Genomic DNA, 20,628 nt, shown 5'->3' with positions numbered 1-20,628 from the left:
CCCTGTATAAGACCACTTCTCAAAATCTTTTGGGTTTTTTTTTTGTCTACCTCTTTAGTTAATTTATTTTTTAGAGAAGTAGAGGGAGAGAGAGAGAATCTCAAGCAGGCTGCACACCCAGTGTGGAGCCTGACAGGTATGATCTCACAACCCTGAGATGATGACCTGAGCCAAAATCAAGAGTCCGTGGTTTAACCGACTGAGCCACCCAGGCACCCCACATCCACCTCTAATTTTTTTAATCAGTATGTTTTGTTTTTCTACATAACGCCTTTTCTCCAGGCCCGCAATGAAAAACTGGTCTACTCGCCAAAACCCTCCCCCAATTTTCAGTCCTCAGGGGGCAATGCTTCCAACTTTTTTCGGCTCCTTCTGCTGGAATGTACTTCCCTATTTCTAAATTACACGTTGCTGGTTTTTTTTAATGGCATAGACATCTTCAGAATTAGGGTAGTTGAGGAGTTAGGAGGAGGGAGTTGAGGGTAGTGAGGAGTCTCTTACTGCTCTTTCTACCCCATTCTGCAAATAGTTGTGTAATAATTTTTGGATAAAGTCAGCGGTACTTATCATGACTACCTATGACTCACTGTTGAGATGAGTAATGTAATATATTTTTTTTAACGCCTAACCCCTGCCCCAAGCTAAGTATGCTGTTCTTCCATTTGTCTTTGTTGGTAGTGGTGTTTTTGATTCACCTATTGCTTGTTTCTTATTTGTTTTTTTTCCAAATGCTCCAGAGAATCCAATACCTCACATCTGTCACATCAAATGAAACACTGCAACACATCAAATCCCATCAGTTCCATTTGCCCCCTCACTCCCCTGTTTTTGTTTTTTTAAAGGTTTTATTTATTTATTCATGATAGTCACAGAGAGAGAGAGAGAAAGGCAGAGACACAGGCAGAGGGAGAAGCAGGCTCCATGCACCAGGAGCCCGACGTGGGATTCGATCCCAGGTCTCCAGGATTGCGCCCTGGGCCAAAGGCAGGCGCCAAACCGCTCTGCCATCTAGGGATCCCACTCCCCTGTTCTCTTCCTCCACTCTGTGTGTATGACTAGTCCTGCTGAAGAGCCGTCATCCTGGCACTTCCCTTTGCTGGTCACTTATATTGAGGCCTTAGTTTTTTTTTTTTTTTAATTTTTATTTATTTATGATAGTCACACAGAGAGAGAGATTACCAAAGGATTACCAACTATATGAATACTATGAAGCAGGATACCAGGGGGAATGTAGAGGCTTCCTACCCGGAGGGGTGGGGGCCCAGCATAGGAAAAGAGGGAGAGGCAGCCCCAGAGGTGTTAGTAAGTGGACATAGAGCACTATATTTTTTTTATTTATTTACGATAGTCACAGAGAGAGAGAAAAAGAGAGGCAGAGACACAGGCAGAGGGAGAAGCAGGCTCCATGCACCGGGAGCCCGACGTGGGACTCGATCCCGGGTCTCCAGGATCGCGCCCTGGGCCAAAGGCAGGCGCCAAACCACTGCGCCACCCAGGGATCCCAAGGCCTTAGTTTTATGGATCTAGTATCTTCCTATTAGTTATCCTTCATTGCTGAAGCACTTTCTCTAGTAAATACCTAAGGAAGTTCACACCAGAGATAAATTGAGTCTTTGCACACCTTAAAGTATACCCAAGGTAAAATCTCACTTCGTTCATGAAACTTTTACAACCAGAATTGAGTTCCATCATATCTTACAATCCTTACCATATCATTCCTTGGCCATATACTCCCATTGTGTAATCACCTCATTTTGTGCATTTTATCTTCCACACTAATAAGAGCCAGAAACGTGTATGAATCCTTCAAAGCGCCTACTTCAGTATTTCATACAAAAAGTTATTTGTTTGATTCTTTGTAATACCCAGTCCCAAGAAAAGGATTCTATTTCTTAATGTGGATAAAGTGTTTATTTATTATTGTCACTTTTCATCTGAGGTTATTTTAGATTGGAAGGAGAAAAGGGTATAATCCAACTGCAAAAGAGTAATAGGTTAGTGTTCTGAACCAATAAGCATTTAACAGGACATTCCTTATGACAATTGAAATATAACTTGATAAGGAAAATACATCCTAAATTCAGTACTCTATAGCCAAGAACTAGACATGTTCCAACCACAGTTTATTTCCTGCTGTTTTTTTTAATCAGAATAGAATTATCCTATCAGTCCTGCTAATTAATTCAATTACATAAGTCTAGTGCCCACTTCTTGAGAATGCAAGTTAGTACTTTATAAGCCAAGTTGTCCTTCCCTATCTTTTTTTTTTTTTTTAATTTTTATTTATTTATGATAGTCACAGAGAGAGAGAGAGAGAGAGGCAGAGACATAGGCAGAGGGAGAAGCAGGCTCCATGCACCGGGAGCCCGACGTGGGATTTGATCCCGGGTCTCCAGGATCCTGCCCTGGGCCAAAGGCAGGCGCTAAACCGCTGCGCCACCCAGGGATCCCCATCCTTCCCTATCTTTAACATTACAGGGAGATTTCTCTTTTTTTAACAGATGTGATGGTTACTTTATGCCAAGTATATTTATATATTTATGCCAAGTATATTTAGTCCTTTATGAGTATTGACATTTAATCATGACAACCAGAGGAAGCAAGTACTGTTATCATCCCTGTATTACAGGTGGGGAAACCAAATCACAGGTTAAATGATTTGCCCACGATTACACAGCTCACAACTAGAAAGAAATGGAGCCCAGATTCAACTTGAGGTAGTTTGGCTCCAGGGTCCTTAACACTTAGCCACTGTGATCTGTAAGTTTATATGTGCCTACTGAGACTCTGATGAACTCTTCTGGCTGCTGAGCCTGCTACCGGCTGTGTTTCCCAGGTCTGGGAAAGATGTGGGTAGTAAGTTAACCCGGCATTCGTAGCTTCACAGTTGATTGTGCCCTCCTGGTTGAGGCACTTCCTCACCGGGCCATGCTCTGGTTTTCCTCTCACCTCACAGCCTTCTCAACTTCTCTTCTTCCTCAAGATAAAAAGCCTTCGAGGGGCATCTGGGTGGCTCAGTCTGTTAAGCGTCTGCCTTTGGCTCAGGTCATGATCCCAAGGTCCTGGGATCAAAACCACCGGCTCCCTGTTCAGCGGGGAGTCGGCTTCTCCCCCTGTGCCTCCCCCTGCCCTTCCTCCTGCACTGCATCCTGCTGTTCTCTCTCTTAACTATATATATATAAAATCTTAAAAAAAAAAAAAAAAAGAAGCCTTGGAGTCTTGCTTCCTTTTTCTCTGTCAGAATCTTCCCTTATCCAAAAATAGTTTCCTCATAGGTACCACATGCTGCTTTACCCTATCTGGTTTTTCATAGCATGTACTGTTATGTGCCATTACATATTTATTCTTTTCACTTGTCTGTTGAATGTTTTCTCGTTTTCTCCTTTAGCATTAAGCTCCACAGTGGACTTGAATCTATCTTAATTTGGGCTCTTTTCAGATGTTCTGTTTCTTTTTATCCTTTCAAATTATATTATTATTAATTTGATTTTTATTAATTTAATTATTTTACCATTTCACATTTCCTTTTACTAATTTAGAGATGTTGCTCTCTGATGCTATTTGTTTTAGATAAAACATGTGTGCATAATTCACCAGTGTCTAAAATCCCAAACAAAATTTTTATCTTTCTCCCAGATGACATAAGAACCTTCAAATGCTTTAACTCCATTAAAACCCTTCTTTTGATATACAGTTGTTGCCTAGTATTTTAGGTGTATCTTTGAATCTCAATAAACATTATTATTATCACTATTTTTAGAGTCATTTAAAAAATATTTACCTAGACTTTTATCACTTTCTTTGCTTTTCTTTCTGCATCTCAGATCTCCAGCTGGGATCACTGCCCTTTTGCCGAAACTTCCTATGGAAAGGTCCTCCAGTAGGTGAACTTTCAGTTTTTGTCAGAGCAAAACCCTTGAGCTCTTCCTCGGGGGTAGTGCATTCTTTAACAATCATGCAGGAATGGAAGAGGTGATAACATTAAAGGAAAATTATCATAATTCCCCATAACTGCATAGTTCTGCTGTGTCTGAATTCAGAACATTCCACCATGGGCAATAATACTTCATTTATCATGCCATAGTTCACCTTTACCAGAAATAACGTGTGAGCCAAGAAAAGACAAAAGCCATTCTTTGGGTTCCAGTACCAAAATATAGAAGTCCTTTGTTTCAAACCCAAAGCTTGTTATACCATGGACAAAGCAGCAGAGTAAGGCTGGGGATGGATGAGAAGTATACCTGTTTTTGTAGAAGAACAATTGAAATAAGGGAAATGGGGAAGAACTAGTATACAGGCAGATTAATTTCAGTAAAAAAGTACGTATGTGTACTAACTATCTGGAAGTTAGTCATTTGGTCCAGAATACCTCCTAGAATATCTGTATTTCCCTACGAGTATCTATAGCCCAGTTTGAAAATACTAAACCAGCATATAACTTCTAAACACCCACGAATGTTCCTGCTAGGCTCTAAGGAATAATGCAAGAATCAAATATATGTAGTCTTTCAATTTCATAAGAGCAGTACATGGATCTTAAGCATATAAGTAGCTCAAGAGAGTGACATGTTGAGTGGCAATATAATAAACAGGTAAGGAGGTAGTAGATAGTTAACAAAATAAGCATTTTTTTAAAATAAGCATTTATTGCTACAAAACTACTTTGCACTAATTCACAAATGGCTGCTGCATGGTACTACAAAGTTCAAGGGGATCAGAAGAGTTAACATACAAACTCAGAGCTGCACTTTTCACTGATACACTGAATACCCAATCTCTTACATAATCGTGAAAACTTGACTGAATTATGCCAGTGTGTGTAGGAGTACCAGAAGGTGAAATTTCTGTATTAAAGCCCAGAGAATAACTATTGTTATTTCATTTTAAAACATCACTGAGTTTTTAGGAAGTAAAATAAAAGCAGATAGCTTAAGAGCAGGATACACATGAAAACACCCAGGAACCTTGGTCAAATGCCCATGTCCAACCCCTACTACAAACTGACTACTCAGAATCTCCAGGGTGATTCTTGCTGACTATCTCTGGCTAAGGACCACTGCCTTAGGGGTTTTATTTGTATAGAATCTGCTGGGGTCAAGACATGCTAGAAAGAATTCCTTTACATTTAACCAATATCATGAGCTTCACCCAAACCACTATACTCTGGACTGTTTTGATAGAGACTTCATTAAATATAGTAATTTTTTTCTTGGATATCAATTTGTAGTATAATTTTACTAAGAATAATTGCAGCCCAGCCAACTTTTAGAATATTGCTTATTTCTTGGATGAACCAAATGGAGACCACTAAAGCAAGTCACAAAAGGTGCCCCAGCAGTTAAATAGAACTAAAAGGCTGAAACTAGTGTGTAAAATGAAAATTTGAACAATAAGAAACTTGATCTATTTGACAGTTTGTCTTGCAAGACTAGAGAAAGGGGCAAGGGCCAGGGGAAGGAGGATTATATGGGCTAAACTGGAAAGCTTTTTTTTTACTTTTTTGAAGATTTTATTTATTTGAGAGAGAATGAGAGAGCACAGGCAGGGGGAGAGGCAGGCAGAGGGAGAGGGAGAAACAGGCTCCCCACTGAGGAGGGAACCTGATGTGGTGCTTGATGTGGAGCTGGATCCCAGGACCCTGGGATGACCTGAGCTGAAGGCAGACACTTAACCAACTGAGCCACCTAGGCGCCCCAGAACTGGAAAGCTTTTAAGAACTAAGTCACCTCTAGACTTCTACTGTTTCTCCTGGCTCACATGACCTCTTTCAAATAACATCTCCCTCTTCCATCTTTGAAGAGCATCTGATGGGACTGGAAAACTAACTTTATCATGTTTTTTAATGTAACTACCCTACTGATTAGTCCCTGGTTCATTTTCTTTTGCTTTTCTTTTTTTTCTTTTATTTATTCATGACAGACAGAGAGAGAGAGAGAGAGAGAGGCAGAGACACAGGAGGAGGGAGAAGCAGGCTCCATGCCGGGAGCCCGACGCGGGACTCGATCCCGGGACTCCAGGATCGCGCCCTGGGCCAAAGGCAGGCGCTAAACCACTGAGCCACCCAGGGATCCCCTAGTCCCTGGTTCAGAGAGTAATTGCATGATCCTCTCTGGCCAGAGTAGCAGAGCTGATTTCACTCCAGCACACAGACACTTCCTATCAGCATGGCAGTATAACTGGCCAACACTGTGAGACTGTAAACTGTCCAGTGTATTCCTTTCATGAAACATGTTTGGTGATGAAACCCCTGGAAAATTCTGACCAGTGAGTGCTCCAGGCACCTCAGATCTTCTGACATACAGAGGAAGTTAGTTGGAAAAAAAGTGGCCATTTGTAGGCTCTCGGACAGAGAAGTCAAGCAAGTAGGGTGATCTTTGACAAGGGTTTGGTGGCATAGGAGTTCCTAAGATCACCTGGAGAGTAAAGAGGCTGGAGACATTGGCAATGTTATATTGTGCTACACCAAGCTTGAAGTGATAAAGACCGCATAAGTTTTCTTCTGCTGTAATAAACAGCCACAGCAAATTACCTTAGTGGCTGAAACAATACGAATGTATTATCTAATAGTTCCTTAAGTCAAAAGTCTACCACGTGTCTCACTGAGCTAAAATCAAGGTGTTGACAAGGCTGCCCTCCTTTCTAGAGTCTCTAGGAGAGAATCCACATCCTTGCCTTTTCCAGCTTCTAGAGGCTGACCACATTCCCTGGCCTCTATCCTTCACCTTCAAAGGCAGCAACAGAAGGTTGAGTCCTTCTTATGCTGCTGTTTCTCTGATTCTCTGATCACAGCTGGACAAGATTCTTTGCTTTCAAGGACTAATGTGATTAGATTGGACCTTCCCAGGTAATCCAGAATACTCTGTCTCAAGGGCAGTAGTCTTAATCACATCTGCAAAGTCCCTTTAGTCATGTAAGGTACTATATCCTTGGGTTCTAGCAATCCTTGTGCATGTCTTTGTGGGCTGTTACTATGTCTACCATAAACACCTAGAACAGATATTTTATTTATTTATTTTTTTTAAATTTTTATTTATTTATGATAGTCACACACAGAGAGAGAGAGAGAGAGAGGCAGAGACACAGGCAGAGGGAGAAGCAGGCTCCATGCACCGGGAGCCCGACGTGGGATTCGATCCCGGGTCTCCAGGATCGCGCCCTGGGCCAAAGGCAGGCGCCAAACCGCTGCGCCACCCAGGGATCCCATAGAACAGATATTTTAAATAATCAGTAAGACTTAACCTTTAACTGGATCAATGGCCCATAAAGTCAATTTGGTATGGAAATGCACTAGAAGAGGTAGAAGAAGATAACTGAGATCAAGCATGACTTATTTGGGTAATTTTACCCTTTTTTAACTGTTCTAAGACATGTGAAGGTCTGTCTGCCTGCTGTCAGTAATAGGAACAATCTGGTAGTCACAAAAGCATGAGTGTCTTAGGGAAGCTTCTAGATCTGGGATCAAAAAGCCTTATAAAAAAGCAGGCCTTGTCTGTTTTTTTTTTTTTTTTTTAAGATTTTTATTTATTTATTCATGAGAGACACACAGAGAGAGAGAGGCAGAGGCACAGGCAGAGGGAGAAGCAGGCTCTCTGCAGGGAGCCCCATGTGGGACTCTATCTCAGGATCCCGGGATCATGCCCAGAGCTAAAGGACACCCAGGTGTTCCAGGCCTGGTCTGTTCTTGAGTGTTCCCAAGGGTGCGTTTATTTTCTCACCTTCCCTGGGAGCATTGGTGCTTACCCAGTTGGCTCCTAGTTGCTGGGGACCATCTATCTCCTTCTGTTCCTCTTCTCCAATATGGGTCCCATCTCAGGGGGCTTCCTCGATGCTTCTTGGATGAAGCAGACAGGTCCAGGGAACAGGTATGGAGAATGAATGTGGAAAAAGAAGATGATATTAGGGCCACACTGGACAATTCTGGTGTGAGTAGAAACCCACTAGATGGTTAGTTTGGGACAAGTGAATGTGTGACAATAATTCTGAGCACAAAGTGAGCATGAGAGCCTTACTATACCATTGGGGGTGGCTCCAGGAGAAAGGGTGCCTAGTTAAAACACTACCTCAGACAGTTTTGATCTCTTTATTTCTCAGGTCTTGTTGGTTGCACCTGATTTCCTCCATGACATTAAACAACTGTTGTATGATTTCTCTGTTGGTAGCACACAGTTTTTCCAAATTAAGGAAAAAAAAGACAGGAACAAAAAGGTTATGCTTTTCATCTATGTCTGTGTAAACAAACCCAGTAATTACCATAACTCAAATTGCTGCTGAAATTCTCCATATTTTAATGTGCACACTGTTGCTCTTGCTACTAAATCTCTGCATATATCCTGGGAAGTTAATCCTGAATTAGGAAACAGAAAAACTGATTAAATAAAATTGGGCCAAGTCCATGATTTTTATATTCATAAGATTCAGAATATCTGTGAGGAAATGTGAAATGCAAATTGAATTATCTTCCAGAGTAATAACAAAAAAAAAGAGAGAGAGAGAGAGAGAGAGACAGAGAGAGAAACAATGCTAAAATATGGGTATCCATGCAGAGATGTATGAATTAGGCTTGCTAAGGTTTCAGTTGATTGTGATTCAATATTCTGCTCCTCTGAAACAACCATTACTTTCTAGGCTGCACAAACTCAATTCTCTTAGACTATAGTGGATATTATCCAGGTTTCATGTAGCAACATTTTGTCAAATTTTATACTCTTATCAAAAGAGATTTTTTGCTGAACTTTGAAGATAGCATTATTAGTCCTTATAATTGTTTCAATCACTGTCTTTCTTGATTGGCTTTAGCACAAAAGGGCAGTTGTAAACATTCAAAGAAAAGTCAGGATGGCAAAAGAGCATTGTTTTTGTGCCCATAGGCATGGGGTAGGTGAAATTGAGTATTAAGGAAATAATGTAGAAAATTCAAGACTCACCATTTGTCTCTAAAAAAAGAAAAGAAGAAAAAAAATTCAGGACGCCACATTGTCTTTTTTTTTCTTTTTAAAGATTTTATTTATTTATTCATGAGAGACACAGAGAGAGAGAGAGAGGCAGAGACACAGGCAGAGGGAGAAGCAGGCTCCACACAGGGAGCCCGACATGGGACTCGATCCCCTGTCTCCAGGATCACATCCCGGGTCCAAGGCAGTGTTAAACCACTAAACCACCAGGGCTGCCCTCCACATTGTCTGTTAATAAATTGGACTAATCGGAATGTTTTTACTGTATCTCTTTCTTTTTCCCCTCAGAGCCCCTCTCTGTCCCTCTGTGCTCTCTGCCTTGGGAGGCTGAGCTCTTTGGACCTGACCAGGGAGCTCTCTTGTCATCTGGCTTGCCTTGGGGTCTAACAACAGAGAGCCCCAGCAGGAAGTCAGAGGGAGAGGGGAGGGTAAGTTCTGGGTCCCCTCTAGATGGCTGTGTCCCTCCACTGAAGACCACTGCTTTTGCCAAGCTTGCCCTTTCTTCTAAGCTCTGGAAACTACTTTTTTCCCCTTTCCCTTCAGGCCTGGCACTGTTATAAACTTCAGGGTACTACACTCTCCTTGGTAGTTTTGATTTCCCACATCCTAGCCCACAACTTTTAATACCCTTTTAGTCAGGAGTCCCACACTGGCCCAGAAGCACAGGGGCTAGGCTCTAGCATCCCTGATGTGAGCACTTCAGGACTACCTTTCATGTGGAACGGAATATGTCTACTGTCACAGGTTGGCTGACCTGTGTGTACGCAGCCATTAGGATCTGTCCCACCACCTTCCAACCACTACAGGGAAGTCCTGGCTTCCCCCTCGCCTCAAGGGTATCCATCCTTTCTCTGTGTCACATGCCTCCCCATGCCCTAATTAAAAAAAAAAAAAAAAAAAAAAAAAAACCCTTTAGGAAACTCTGCTCTAATTATCCTGATTTGACTGTGCTCCATTTTATATTACCACCCCTTACAGAAACCAACTCTGGTTTATCCAGTCCTGTATTTAAATTCTCCTCCCATTCCTGGACCACCATCATCTCTTACCAGGACTGCTAGGAGCTCTCCACTTCTACTCTTAATTGCCTCAAAGTCTTCTAAAGGTTTCCTATCATAAATATAAGATCCAAATCCCTCTCGTGGGCCAAGGCCCCATATGGTTAGGCTCTTAATCAACTTCATTTTGAGTCATACTCATCTTGTAGGTTCTAGAACACACCAACTTCTCTTTTGCCTGAGGACCTTTGTCCATATTATTCACCCTGCCTGGACTGTTCTGCTCCCTGTTCTTTATGTGGTTAGCATGATCAAAGACAAAAACTGAGTTAAGTAAGGAGATGGATTTTATTCAGTCCATTGCAGAAGGGAAAGTAACCCAGATCTAAAGATTAGAGTGTATATTATGTTTGTTGTAACAAATTACCACAGAATTAGTGGCTTAAAATGATAGAAAGTTATTCTCTTATACTTCTGGAGGTCAGAAGTCCAAAATGAGTCTAAGTGGCTAAAAGTGAGGTGTGGGCAGGGCTGTGCTGCCTCTGGAGAGTCTAGGGGAGAATCTGTTTCCTTGCTTTTTCCCACATCTAGGGCTGGATTCCTTGGCTCGTGGTCCCTTCCTCTATCTTCATAACCAGTGTTGTAGCATCTTCTGTGTGACTCTGATTCTCTCTGCTTCTATCACATGGCCACCTTCTGTCTGCGGTCAAGTCTCCTGCATCCCTCTCACAGGAACATTTGTGAATATACATAGGGTTGACCCAGATAATCCAGGATAATTGCCCCATTTCGGCTCTTTAATTACATCTGCAAACACCTTTTTTCATATATGAAAACATTTATAGGTTTTAGGAATTAAGACCTGGATATCTTTTAGGGGTCATTATTAGCCCCTATCCTGTATTCTAGCACAGTGTTTTTGCCCTAGATCTTTAAAGGAAGTTGGAACAGGAAAGAGGAAATGTATATTTCTGTGCCTAGCTCGTTTTAGGGGGACAGTCAATTCTAGTGTCAGCTAATTATTCATGAGACAAAGAACAAAGAGAATCTATGTCTAATTTTTGTCAGCAGATGTAGGCAAAAGGTTTGCTCTTGTCACAGGTAAACATGGTAGTCATCTATAAGTTTTAGGAGTTATAAAAAAGAGTGGACAGCAAGTCTTATCAAAGCCATGTGGGGAATGGTGGTTCATCAGTGAGCCATTTTCTGGAACACAAAAGGGTAGCAGACTTGGGGGGGGAATGTTGGGGAGATTTCTTAACCATCACTGTCTTCCACGAACATGGAGTTCAGGTAGTCAGCACCTTCTTATTCTTAAATCTTTTTGCATAGATGCCCTCCCTGACCACCCTAAGTGCTGCTTTTCTATTATTCTCTCTTACAGTTTCCTCTTTATTTCTTTCTGATATTTTCCATAATTCATAATTATTTTGTTATTTGTTTGCTCATCTGTCAAGACCATAAACTTCTTGAGGACAAGGAGTGTGGTGTCTTACATTTGAAGAGTTAGAGGAATGTCTTTGTATCTATAGAACATTTTTGTTGAATTGACCAAAAAGGAAATATCAGATGACCAATAAACTCCAGGAGAAACTGTCTAGTAATTGGTAGTTTAGAAAAAAGGAGAAGAAGAAGAAGAAGAAGAAGAAGAAGAAGAAGAAGAAGAAGAAGAAGAAGAAGAAGAAGAAGAAGAAGGAGAAGAAGAAGGAGGAGAAGAAAAAGGAAGAAGAAGAGGAAGAAGAAGAAGAAAAGAAGGAGGAGGAGGAGGAGGAGGAGAATCACAGTGAGATAAACAAAAGAGAGTCAGAAATCCTGGGCAGAGACACACAGAGGTGTGTGTGAAATGTGAGTCATAGCTGGTGTGGGATGGGGTCTGAGCAGGGTGGGGTGAGGCTCCACAGTGAGTCAGCGACCAGAGTCCAGAGGAGCTTGGGATTTATACTTCCTGTTCCCCTCTGTGCCTTGCATTCATTCATTCATTCTATCAACAAATATTGAGTGTGTTTCGTGTGCAGGGCACTGATCTAGACTTTGGGGACAAAGCAGGGAACAGAACAGACAAAAATAAGTCTGACCCTAAGTAGAAATGATTGAAATAAACAGTTCTTTCAAGGTTGTTGTTTTTTTCTTTTTTCTTTTTTCTTTTTTTTAGATTTTATTTATTTATTCATGAGAGACACAGAGACAGAGAGAGGCAGAGGCAGAAGCAGGCTCCATGCAGGTAGCCTGACATGGGACTCAATCCCAGGTCTCCAGGATCCCAGCCTGGGCTGAAGGTGGCACTAAACCACTGGGCCACCCAGGCTGCCCCATAATAAACAGTTCTAAGCATTAAGGAGAAAAGTAAAGCAGGAGAGTAAGATGTGGAATGTAGGCTTGTGATTTATAGAGTGGCCATTTAAGGCCTCAGTGAAAATAGACTCTCTGCCAGGCATGGAGTTGAGGGCAGGGGGCCCTTAACCAAACTTAAAGGAAATGATATCCTGGGGAAGGGTGTTCTAGGCAGGGGGCACAGCAAATAGTCAGATCCTGTAAGATGGCCCAAGTGGTCTGAAGAGAGTGATGGAGGGTCTCAGAGTTGTAGGAGATGAGGTCATGGAAGTGGGGGGCAAGGTGTAGTTGTAAGGCCTTGTAAGCTTCTGTAAGGACTGTGGCTTTTCCATGGAGTGAAATAGAAGCCACTGGAAGGTTTTGATAAGAAGAGTGACATACTCTATTTCATTTAACAGGATCGCCTGGGCTGCTATGCTGAATGAGACAAAAAAGGATCAAGGCCTGATGAAGGAAGACCCTTTAGGAGGGTGATCCAAGGGAGAAATGATAGTGGTAGCATGGGTTGGGAAGGTTGCAGTGGAGATGGTGAGAAGTGCTAGATTCTGGATATATTCTGAAACTGGGTTAGATGTGAGGTGAGAGAGAGAAGTCAAGGATGACCCCCCAAGATTCATGGCAAGGATGAGGGTTGCCATTTATTGAGATCTGAAAGAGTGCCAAATGAGCAGCTTTGGGAAGGAAGGTCAAGTTTTGTACAGATTAAGTCCAAAATGCACAAGTAATACTTTTTCAAAAGAGAATTCATTTTGTAAATGTACCTGTGAGCATTAGGAAATCATAGAACTGGTGATCATATCTCTCCAGTGTGCTGATTGCCTTAGTGGCTGGCTAGGGTAACACCTTTTGAGACCTGTTATTGCTTTCTTCCTTGGACTTTCCACCTTCCCTGAGAATGTTTCTACCTCTCCTTTGTTGGAAGAAGTACAACAGGAAATTTAGAAAACCCAAATATATAACTGCTTTGGAAATAGCAATTTTTTGCTGTTAAGCAAAGTCCATCTGTGAAATAACTCCTTTTCTTGACCTCTTGGACACCCAGAAGAACAGATGAACTGTATTCAGAAATTCAGGAAAGCCACTAGCTTGGGGGAAAGAGCTGTGTCAGGACAGAGGCCCATGCTTTGGCTTCCAGGGCTGTGTCGCTGAGTCCACAGCTTGGCATAGCTTTCTCCAGTAAGTCAACTGCTTAGCTTTGGCCCCAAATAGCCCTCTGCTGAGTGGTTGTCCAGGCTGAGAAAGCAAGCAAAAAGGCTTTTTGCTCCAGATATCATTGCTCTCACCTTCTCTGAAGCAATGACATTCATAACCTGGATTTTGGCCTTAACCTCTGAGTTCCCCTTCCACATTCCTCATCTTGAACTACCCAACCTGAAAATACACTCTTTAAGTCTTATGCAAGAGTGCCATGCATTCTGCTTCATCCGAGTCATTCCGTGTAAATTAATTTTCCAAATAACTGAAGCTTAGCTATCCCTTGACATCAACTATATGAAGGAGAATTTTTCTGAGGATGAACGATGTCTATTCTTACTATCTTAACCAGAGTACATGGAACAAAATTGAACTTTCTGCCATAAGGCTGTCTTCTCACAATGACAATGTCTGAGGCTCTCATGAAGTATGGAGAGTCTATGTCTGTGTCTGCTACACTGGATGACCTCAGATTGCCATGTTTTTGAGGTGTGTATTTCTTCTTAAAAAGGTGTTTTTCATGTTTTACTGCATCATTCCTGCTGACATTTGTTGTGCAGTTGCTGCTCATTTAACATGCTGGAAAACACCGAAAAACCACATAGTCAGGATTGTGCATAAATCATCTGTCTGAGAACCTTGATTTAGTGCTAGAGAATTTAGTGCACTGAGGTCATTTTCAGCTTTATTTTTATGGTTCTAGATTTCCTGAAAAATAGGCATGATGGATTATGCATAGATAATGAGCTTTTATTTGGATATGACTTGAGCATTTTTAACTTATCTAATTCCCAACTTTACTCTTAGTGGCTGATACGTGATCTTAGAAATGTGAGATAGCATTTGTAATAGAATTCTAATATTGCTCTTCATGGTCACCCTATGTAAGCTCCTTCTCTTGAGTTTGGGCAAGACCTAGGAGTACGATGGGATAGCACTCTAGTGATTAGGTTACTTTATATGTTTGGCAAAGGTGAAGGGATTTTGAATATGTAATTAAAGTTTCTAATCAGCCAGCTTTAATTCAATCAAAAGGGAGATTGACCCAGGTGGGTCTGGCTTATTCAAGTGAACCCTTTAAAAAAGGGTCTAGAGGGAAGCGGTCTTATCCCCTGCCAGCTTTGAAGAAGCAAGCTGCCATGAGTTTATACAGTTGTGAGTAAATTAATTTAGCCAGCAATCACGTGAATTTGAAGGATCTTGAACCTCAGATGAGACCACAGCCCCAGCCAACACCTTGACTGTAGTGGGAAACCCTGAACAGAGGACTCCCTTAAGCTATATCTGTACTCTCCATCCATGGGAGCTGTCAGATAATAAATGGGTATTGTTTTAAGCAGATAAATTTGTGATAATTTATTATGAAGGAATAAAAAATTAAGACAGCATCCTATTTGGATTTTGTGTTTAAAAAGGTAAAAGAGCATATTGTACTTGCCATGCATGGGTTCACACAAACGTAATCACATTATTATAATGACCTCATCCTACTATGGATAATATAAATTCTCAGTTTTAGTCAGTCCAGGAAATAAAACCCAAGAATTTATTAAGATTATCCTTGTCCTTTCCTGAGCTTCAGTAAATAAAATGTGCAGAGTTGTAGTGAGTAGTAAGTCCAAGCCAACATTTCTCTATCACTGTTTTTACCCAGGAGAGAGTCGTAAGCTTTAAAAAAAGATCTCACTTAAAAAAAAAAAAAAAAAAAAAAAAAAAAAAAAAAAAAAAAGCTAAACTAAACAGTGTGTAGGAGGTGGGATCAAAAATTTTTTATGGCGGTGTTTTTGTTGCTTATTTATTTTGTAGGTAAGTGCAACAGAATGTAATGATGGTAAAATATCTTACATTTTTCTGTGCTTTATAAATCTTTTTAAAGCTTGTTACATATGGCCCTCATGATATATGTCACTTCAACATGAGTTAATTAAGTACAACCTGGCAGGCAAGTAGTTTCGTTATTTATGGATTTCATTTTTAAAATTTTAATTCCAGTATAGTTAAGATACAGTGTTATATTAGTTTTAGATGTATGGGATAGTAACTCAACAATTCCATACATTATGGATTTCATTGTTAAAGTATTTTTAAGGAGTCATTTCAATATAGTAGAAATTTGATCTCTCTCTCACACACCTGTCCTTGATTCATCTTGTTTTCCTCTTTAGAGTCCCCCCTTATTGGTTATCTGAGCATTCTATCGAGGTATTCTATGTAGTAACGATTAAATATTCAAATAATTATGCATAAGTAAATGGTACCTAATGCTCACAAAGTGCGATTAATTAATTTAACTGATTTTCTGACAATAAGGTATATCTGCATTTCTAAATGGCAAATTATTACTTGAATATATTGATAAAATTGAGTTATTAGTATTTTATTTGGGATTTTTCTATGTTTATTCATGCAAGAAAGTTATTTGTCCTTTCCAGTTTTTATAGTCTGTCATCTTTTGGTATTGAGGTCATGAGAGTTTCCTAGAATAACTCAAGAAGAGAAAGACTTTTATCTTGCTCCATTCAGCAACAGCTTAAATAGAATTGTAATTATCTTTTCTTTGAAAGTTTAAAAGGTGTCACCTAAAAACATAAAAAAATAAAAAAATAAAAGGTATCACCTAGAAAAAAATCCTTTGAGTTGATATCTTTCTGCAGCTAATTATTTGACAATCTTTGTGTTTTATTTTGAAGTATTAGATTTTGTCAGGTATTTTGTCTTCTTGTGTTAAGTGAAAAATGTAAATTTTACTGGAAATTGATATATTTCACTAGAATTAAAAAAATTTACAAGGCAAGGATTTTGAAGAGCATTCTCCAAAGTTGTACCAATAGTCTCTTGCCCAAATGTAAATTTGTATGTATTTTTATCTTTCATGCTTTGATGTGCCTTTTTTGTTTTAGCAATAGCAACAAACAGCACTTGAGTTTATTAACTGTACTGTTTCTGTCTTTCCTGAAAATAATAATGTCTAATGCTTAATGTCTACCACAAAGTGCTCAGCTTTTAATACACATTATCTCATTTCTATGCAACAACCCTCAAAGGTAGATTTTTAAAAATAATCTCAAGTTACATATAAGAAAATGGTTTCTTCAGGAGGCTAGGTCATGATCCTTCTACTGCTAAATAGGAAACTGAGACTCCGCTCTGCTCTCTGACTCCAGATACTAAGCTTTAGATTTTACTTTCCTGCTTTTCTTAATTTTTCTTCATGTTTTCCTCTAGTTACTTGGCACAACTTCTAACTTCTTTTTTTAATTTTTATTTATTTTATTTTAATTTTTTTATTGGAGTTCAATTTGACAACATATAGCATAACACCCAGTGCTCATCCCGCCAAGTGCCCCCCTAAGTGCCCATCACCCAGTCACCCCAACCCCCCGCCCACTTCCCCTTCCACTACCCCTTGTTCATTTCCCAGAGTTAGGTGTCTCTCATGTTTTGTATCGGAAAAGGACAAACATTATATGGTCTCATTCATTTAGGGAATATAAAAATTAGTGAAAGGGAATAAAGGGAAAGGAGAGAAAATGAGTGAAAATATCAGTGAGGGTGACAAAACAACTTCTAACTTCTTGAGTTGCATGTTAACTTTCATTTTTTCAGGGCACCTGGGTGGCTCAGGGGTTGGGTATCTCCCTTCGGCTGAGGTTGTGATCCTGGGATCCCAGATCTAATCTTGCATGGAGCTACCTGCAGGGAGCCTGCTCCTCCCACTGCCCATGTTTCTGTCTCTCTTTGTCTCTCATGAATGAATAAATACATAAAGTCTTAAAACAAAAACTTTCATTTTTTATTTATGAATGAATCTATTTATAGGTATAAATCTATCTTTGAGTTCCACTTTTCTCAGATACATTTTATGTGTAATTATCAATGTCATTTTAGCTAAATATTCTAAAATTGCATTATTTCTTTTTTGAATTGAATTTAGAAGAATTTTCTTTTCCCAATGAGTAAGGTTTTTGATGTTGCTTACATGATGTTGTTGTTTATATCTGTAAATAATGGTAGTTGGATTTTGATAAAAATATATTTACTATTTCCATATTTGGCATTTACTGAGGTATCTAATATATAATTTGTTTTTAAAAACATACTATAGATTCCTAAAAGGCAATGTATTCTCTGTGCATAAGCACTGTTGTGCCCATTAAATCTATTTTTAATTTTTATATTTATATATATACATATTTAAAGATTTTATTTATTTATGCATGAGAGACACAGAGAGAGGCAGAGGCACAGAGAGAGGCAGAGGCACAGGCAGAGGGAGAAGCAGGCCCAATCCCAGGAACTGGGACTCAATCCCAGGACCCCAGGATCATGACCTGAGCCAAAGGCAGATGCTTAACTGCGGAGACACCCAGGCGTCCCTAAATCCATTAAAAAAAAAAGATTTTATTAATTTATTTGAGAGAGAGAGAGAGAGAGAGAGATGGAGAGCACAAGCAGGGGGAGCAGGAGAGAAGAAGACTCTCCGCTGAGCAGGAAGCTCGATGTTGGGCTCCATCCCAAGACCCTGGGTTCATGACCTGGACAAAGGCAGACACTTAACCCACTGGGGCCCCCAAACCCCCCTATTAAATCCTAATTAAATTTTTAAGTGTAGTTTGAATTATCTTATCCTTGGTCTTTCAAGGTTGTGATATAGGTGAACTGTTTCCCAAGAAAATTGACTCTCTGTGACTCTTTTTGTTTCCAACAATTCTTATGTGATTTATGTCAATATTATGCTAGTTATTTACATAAAGCTCGGTTATTATTATAGCTATCTTGTGGCTATACGTTTTTTGGAAACACAAAACGATACTCTCTTTTTCTTCCTAATTCTTTTAGTCCTAAACTTTTAATAATACTGCCAACTCTACTTTTTGTTTGACTGTTTCTGTATTTTAGTTTATTCTTTTGTTTTTAGCCTTTTTGATATATAATTTAGAATATGATGCTAGAGTTTGACTATTTTTTGTTAAATTTGAGAATCTTCATTAAGAAAGTTACAGATAGTTTCTGTTTCCTTGTTGTATGTGTGATCTTCTGTTGTATGATCCTCTGATAAGATTTCCCTTCTCTGGGATCCCTGGGTGGCGCAGCGGTTTGGCGCCTGCCTTTGGCCCAGGGCGCAATCCTGGAGACCCGGGATCGAATCCCACATCGGGCTCCCTGCCTGGAGCCTGCTTCTCCCTCTGCCTGTGTCTCTGCGCCTCTCTCTCTCTCTCTGTGACTATCATAAATAAATAAAAATTAAAAAAAGATTTCCCTTCTCTAATGAGAATTTTTTTCTGACTTTACTCCTGTAGATTTTTTCCCCAGTTTTTGTGCTCTTTATGTATTAAAATTTACACACAATGTCTTACCTTCTACTGGAAGACAACTTTAAGTTATTTTTTAAAAAATCATGCTTAGACTTATAGTTATCCAAAATATTAATGCCAATAACAAAATAGTGTCTATTGGTTTTCCCTTGTAAGAAATTGCATTGTTAGCTCTCTTGGTGGCACTAGAGTCCTGTCATGTGGAAAAATGGGGACATCAACTCTGAGTATAAGTATGAATAGAAGAGTGGGGCGCTGAAGTGGAACCATATTTTACTTCTTTTCCCCTCTTTTTATATGCATAAGAATGGTATATGATTTAAAATTCTACACTTACAAAAGCCTTAAAAAGGTATCTCAATTAGTATAGCAAAAATGTCAAGTGATCAAATACCATGTCATAGTTTAAATGGCAGAGATTTTTTCTCCCTTAGTGGGACCTAAAATAATGGTGTATTTAGGATGGTGACATAAGTGAGAAGAAATCTTGTAATTTTTTGGAAAACATTTTTCCTGCATGATAAAGGAAGGCTGAGATCATTGTTTCAACCTCGGAAATCCTAAAAGAGATAAGATTGGCCACACCTTGCTGTGGAGAGTTGGTTCCACCTGTTGACCCAGGCTGACAGGATGTAGGGGAACTGGTAGCTCTGCAAGAGCAGTTGGGCCACCTGCTGGGGCTGGAGCAAGAATCTAACTTCTTGGCTGTTACTGCAACTGCTGGGGGTGTCATGATCTGTCAGCAGCTGGGATATAATAGCACTAAAGTGAGTTACACCACCAGAGAAACTTCTCTTCTCCTCTTGTGGAGTCCGGACAGATCTCACCCTTATGTCATGTGTTCCTAAATCTCTGCAGAGGAAAGCTTTAGAAATAAATATCTAGGTGACCTGGGTGGCAATATCCAGTAAGCATCCCCATGGGCTTTTAAGGACCCAGTGAGTCTTTTAAACCATGCTGATGACAAGTAGATGTGGCGGGACTGGTGCTTGACACAGGGCCCTTTACACACCATCTAGTTATTGTGACAGTTTTCCTGTTTAATCTTAGCTAGAGGTCTGCTTGATAACACCTTGCAGTGCCTGCTTAGTAACCTAGCAGCCTGAGAATAGAGACCAAGGGCCAAGATTGACCATCTCTGTGACTTTTCTTTGTATTAGGAGAAGTTGTGTACTGAGAGTTGATTTTGTCTTTGGCTCAGTCTCTATGGCAAGCACAGATTTTTCTGGTAGCTCTCACAGGCATTCACGTCTGTTCTGGGCACTTGGGTGGCCCCTCTGAGTAGGTTTTTCTGAATATTCTTTGTATTCAGCAAAGCAGATCCCACTCACTGCTGTACTCAGTCCCATCTTTAGTTTCTCATCTCCAGATGCAAACTGGGGGAGGGGTTGGTGGAAATCTTTCAGGGTCTTCTTGTGATTTTTTTCTCTGGAGTATTGATTACAAGCTGACCTTTGATAGTTTCCTTTAATCTTGTCCCAAGTAAACTATAACTTGATTTTTTTAATGTTATCATAAGGATGGCATCCTTCCTTAGTTCCTACTGTGATACAGATCTTTCCTATTTTTATGTTACTTTGGTCATTTGGGGGGTGAGGAGCTGTAGACAATGGAGAAAGCCTTTGCTCCAGTTGTGTGTTTTGGCTGTTTTTTTTGTTTTGTTTTGTTTTTTGAACAGAAGTCTGGTCTTCCTGCATCTGTAGGATTTACAAAGAGAAACACTGTGAAAATTACTAATTCCATACTTACATTGGAGCCTTCGGGGAGATGTGAGAAATATAAATTTGGGGGACAGGGACACCTGGGTGGCTCAGTAGTTGAGCATCTCCCTTCAGCTGA

General features: G+C 40.0%; 1 long non-coding RNA gene across 1 annotated transcript in view; it reads left to right on the top strand.

Moving 5' to 3' along the window:
* Positions 1 to 20,628, top strand: part of LOC118352919 (uncharacterized) — a 31,564-nt gene that overhangs the window by 1,153 nt on the left and 9,783 nt on the right. The window lies entirely within an intron of this gene.

This window comes from Canis lupus, chromosome 30 (assembly GCF_003254725.2).
Source record: "Canis lupus dingo isolate Sandy chromosome 30, ASM325472v2, whole genome shotgun sequence".
NCBI classification, from domain to species: domain Eukaryota; kingdom Metazoa; phylum Chordata; class Mammalia; order Carnivora; family Canidae; genus Canis; species Canis lupus.
The sequence above is the reverse complement of the archived record's forward strand: the minus strand, read 5'-3'. Positions and strand labels throughout refer to the sequence as shown.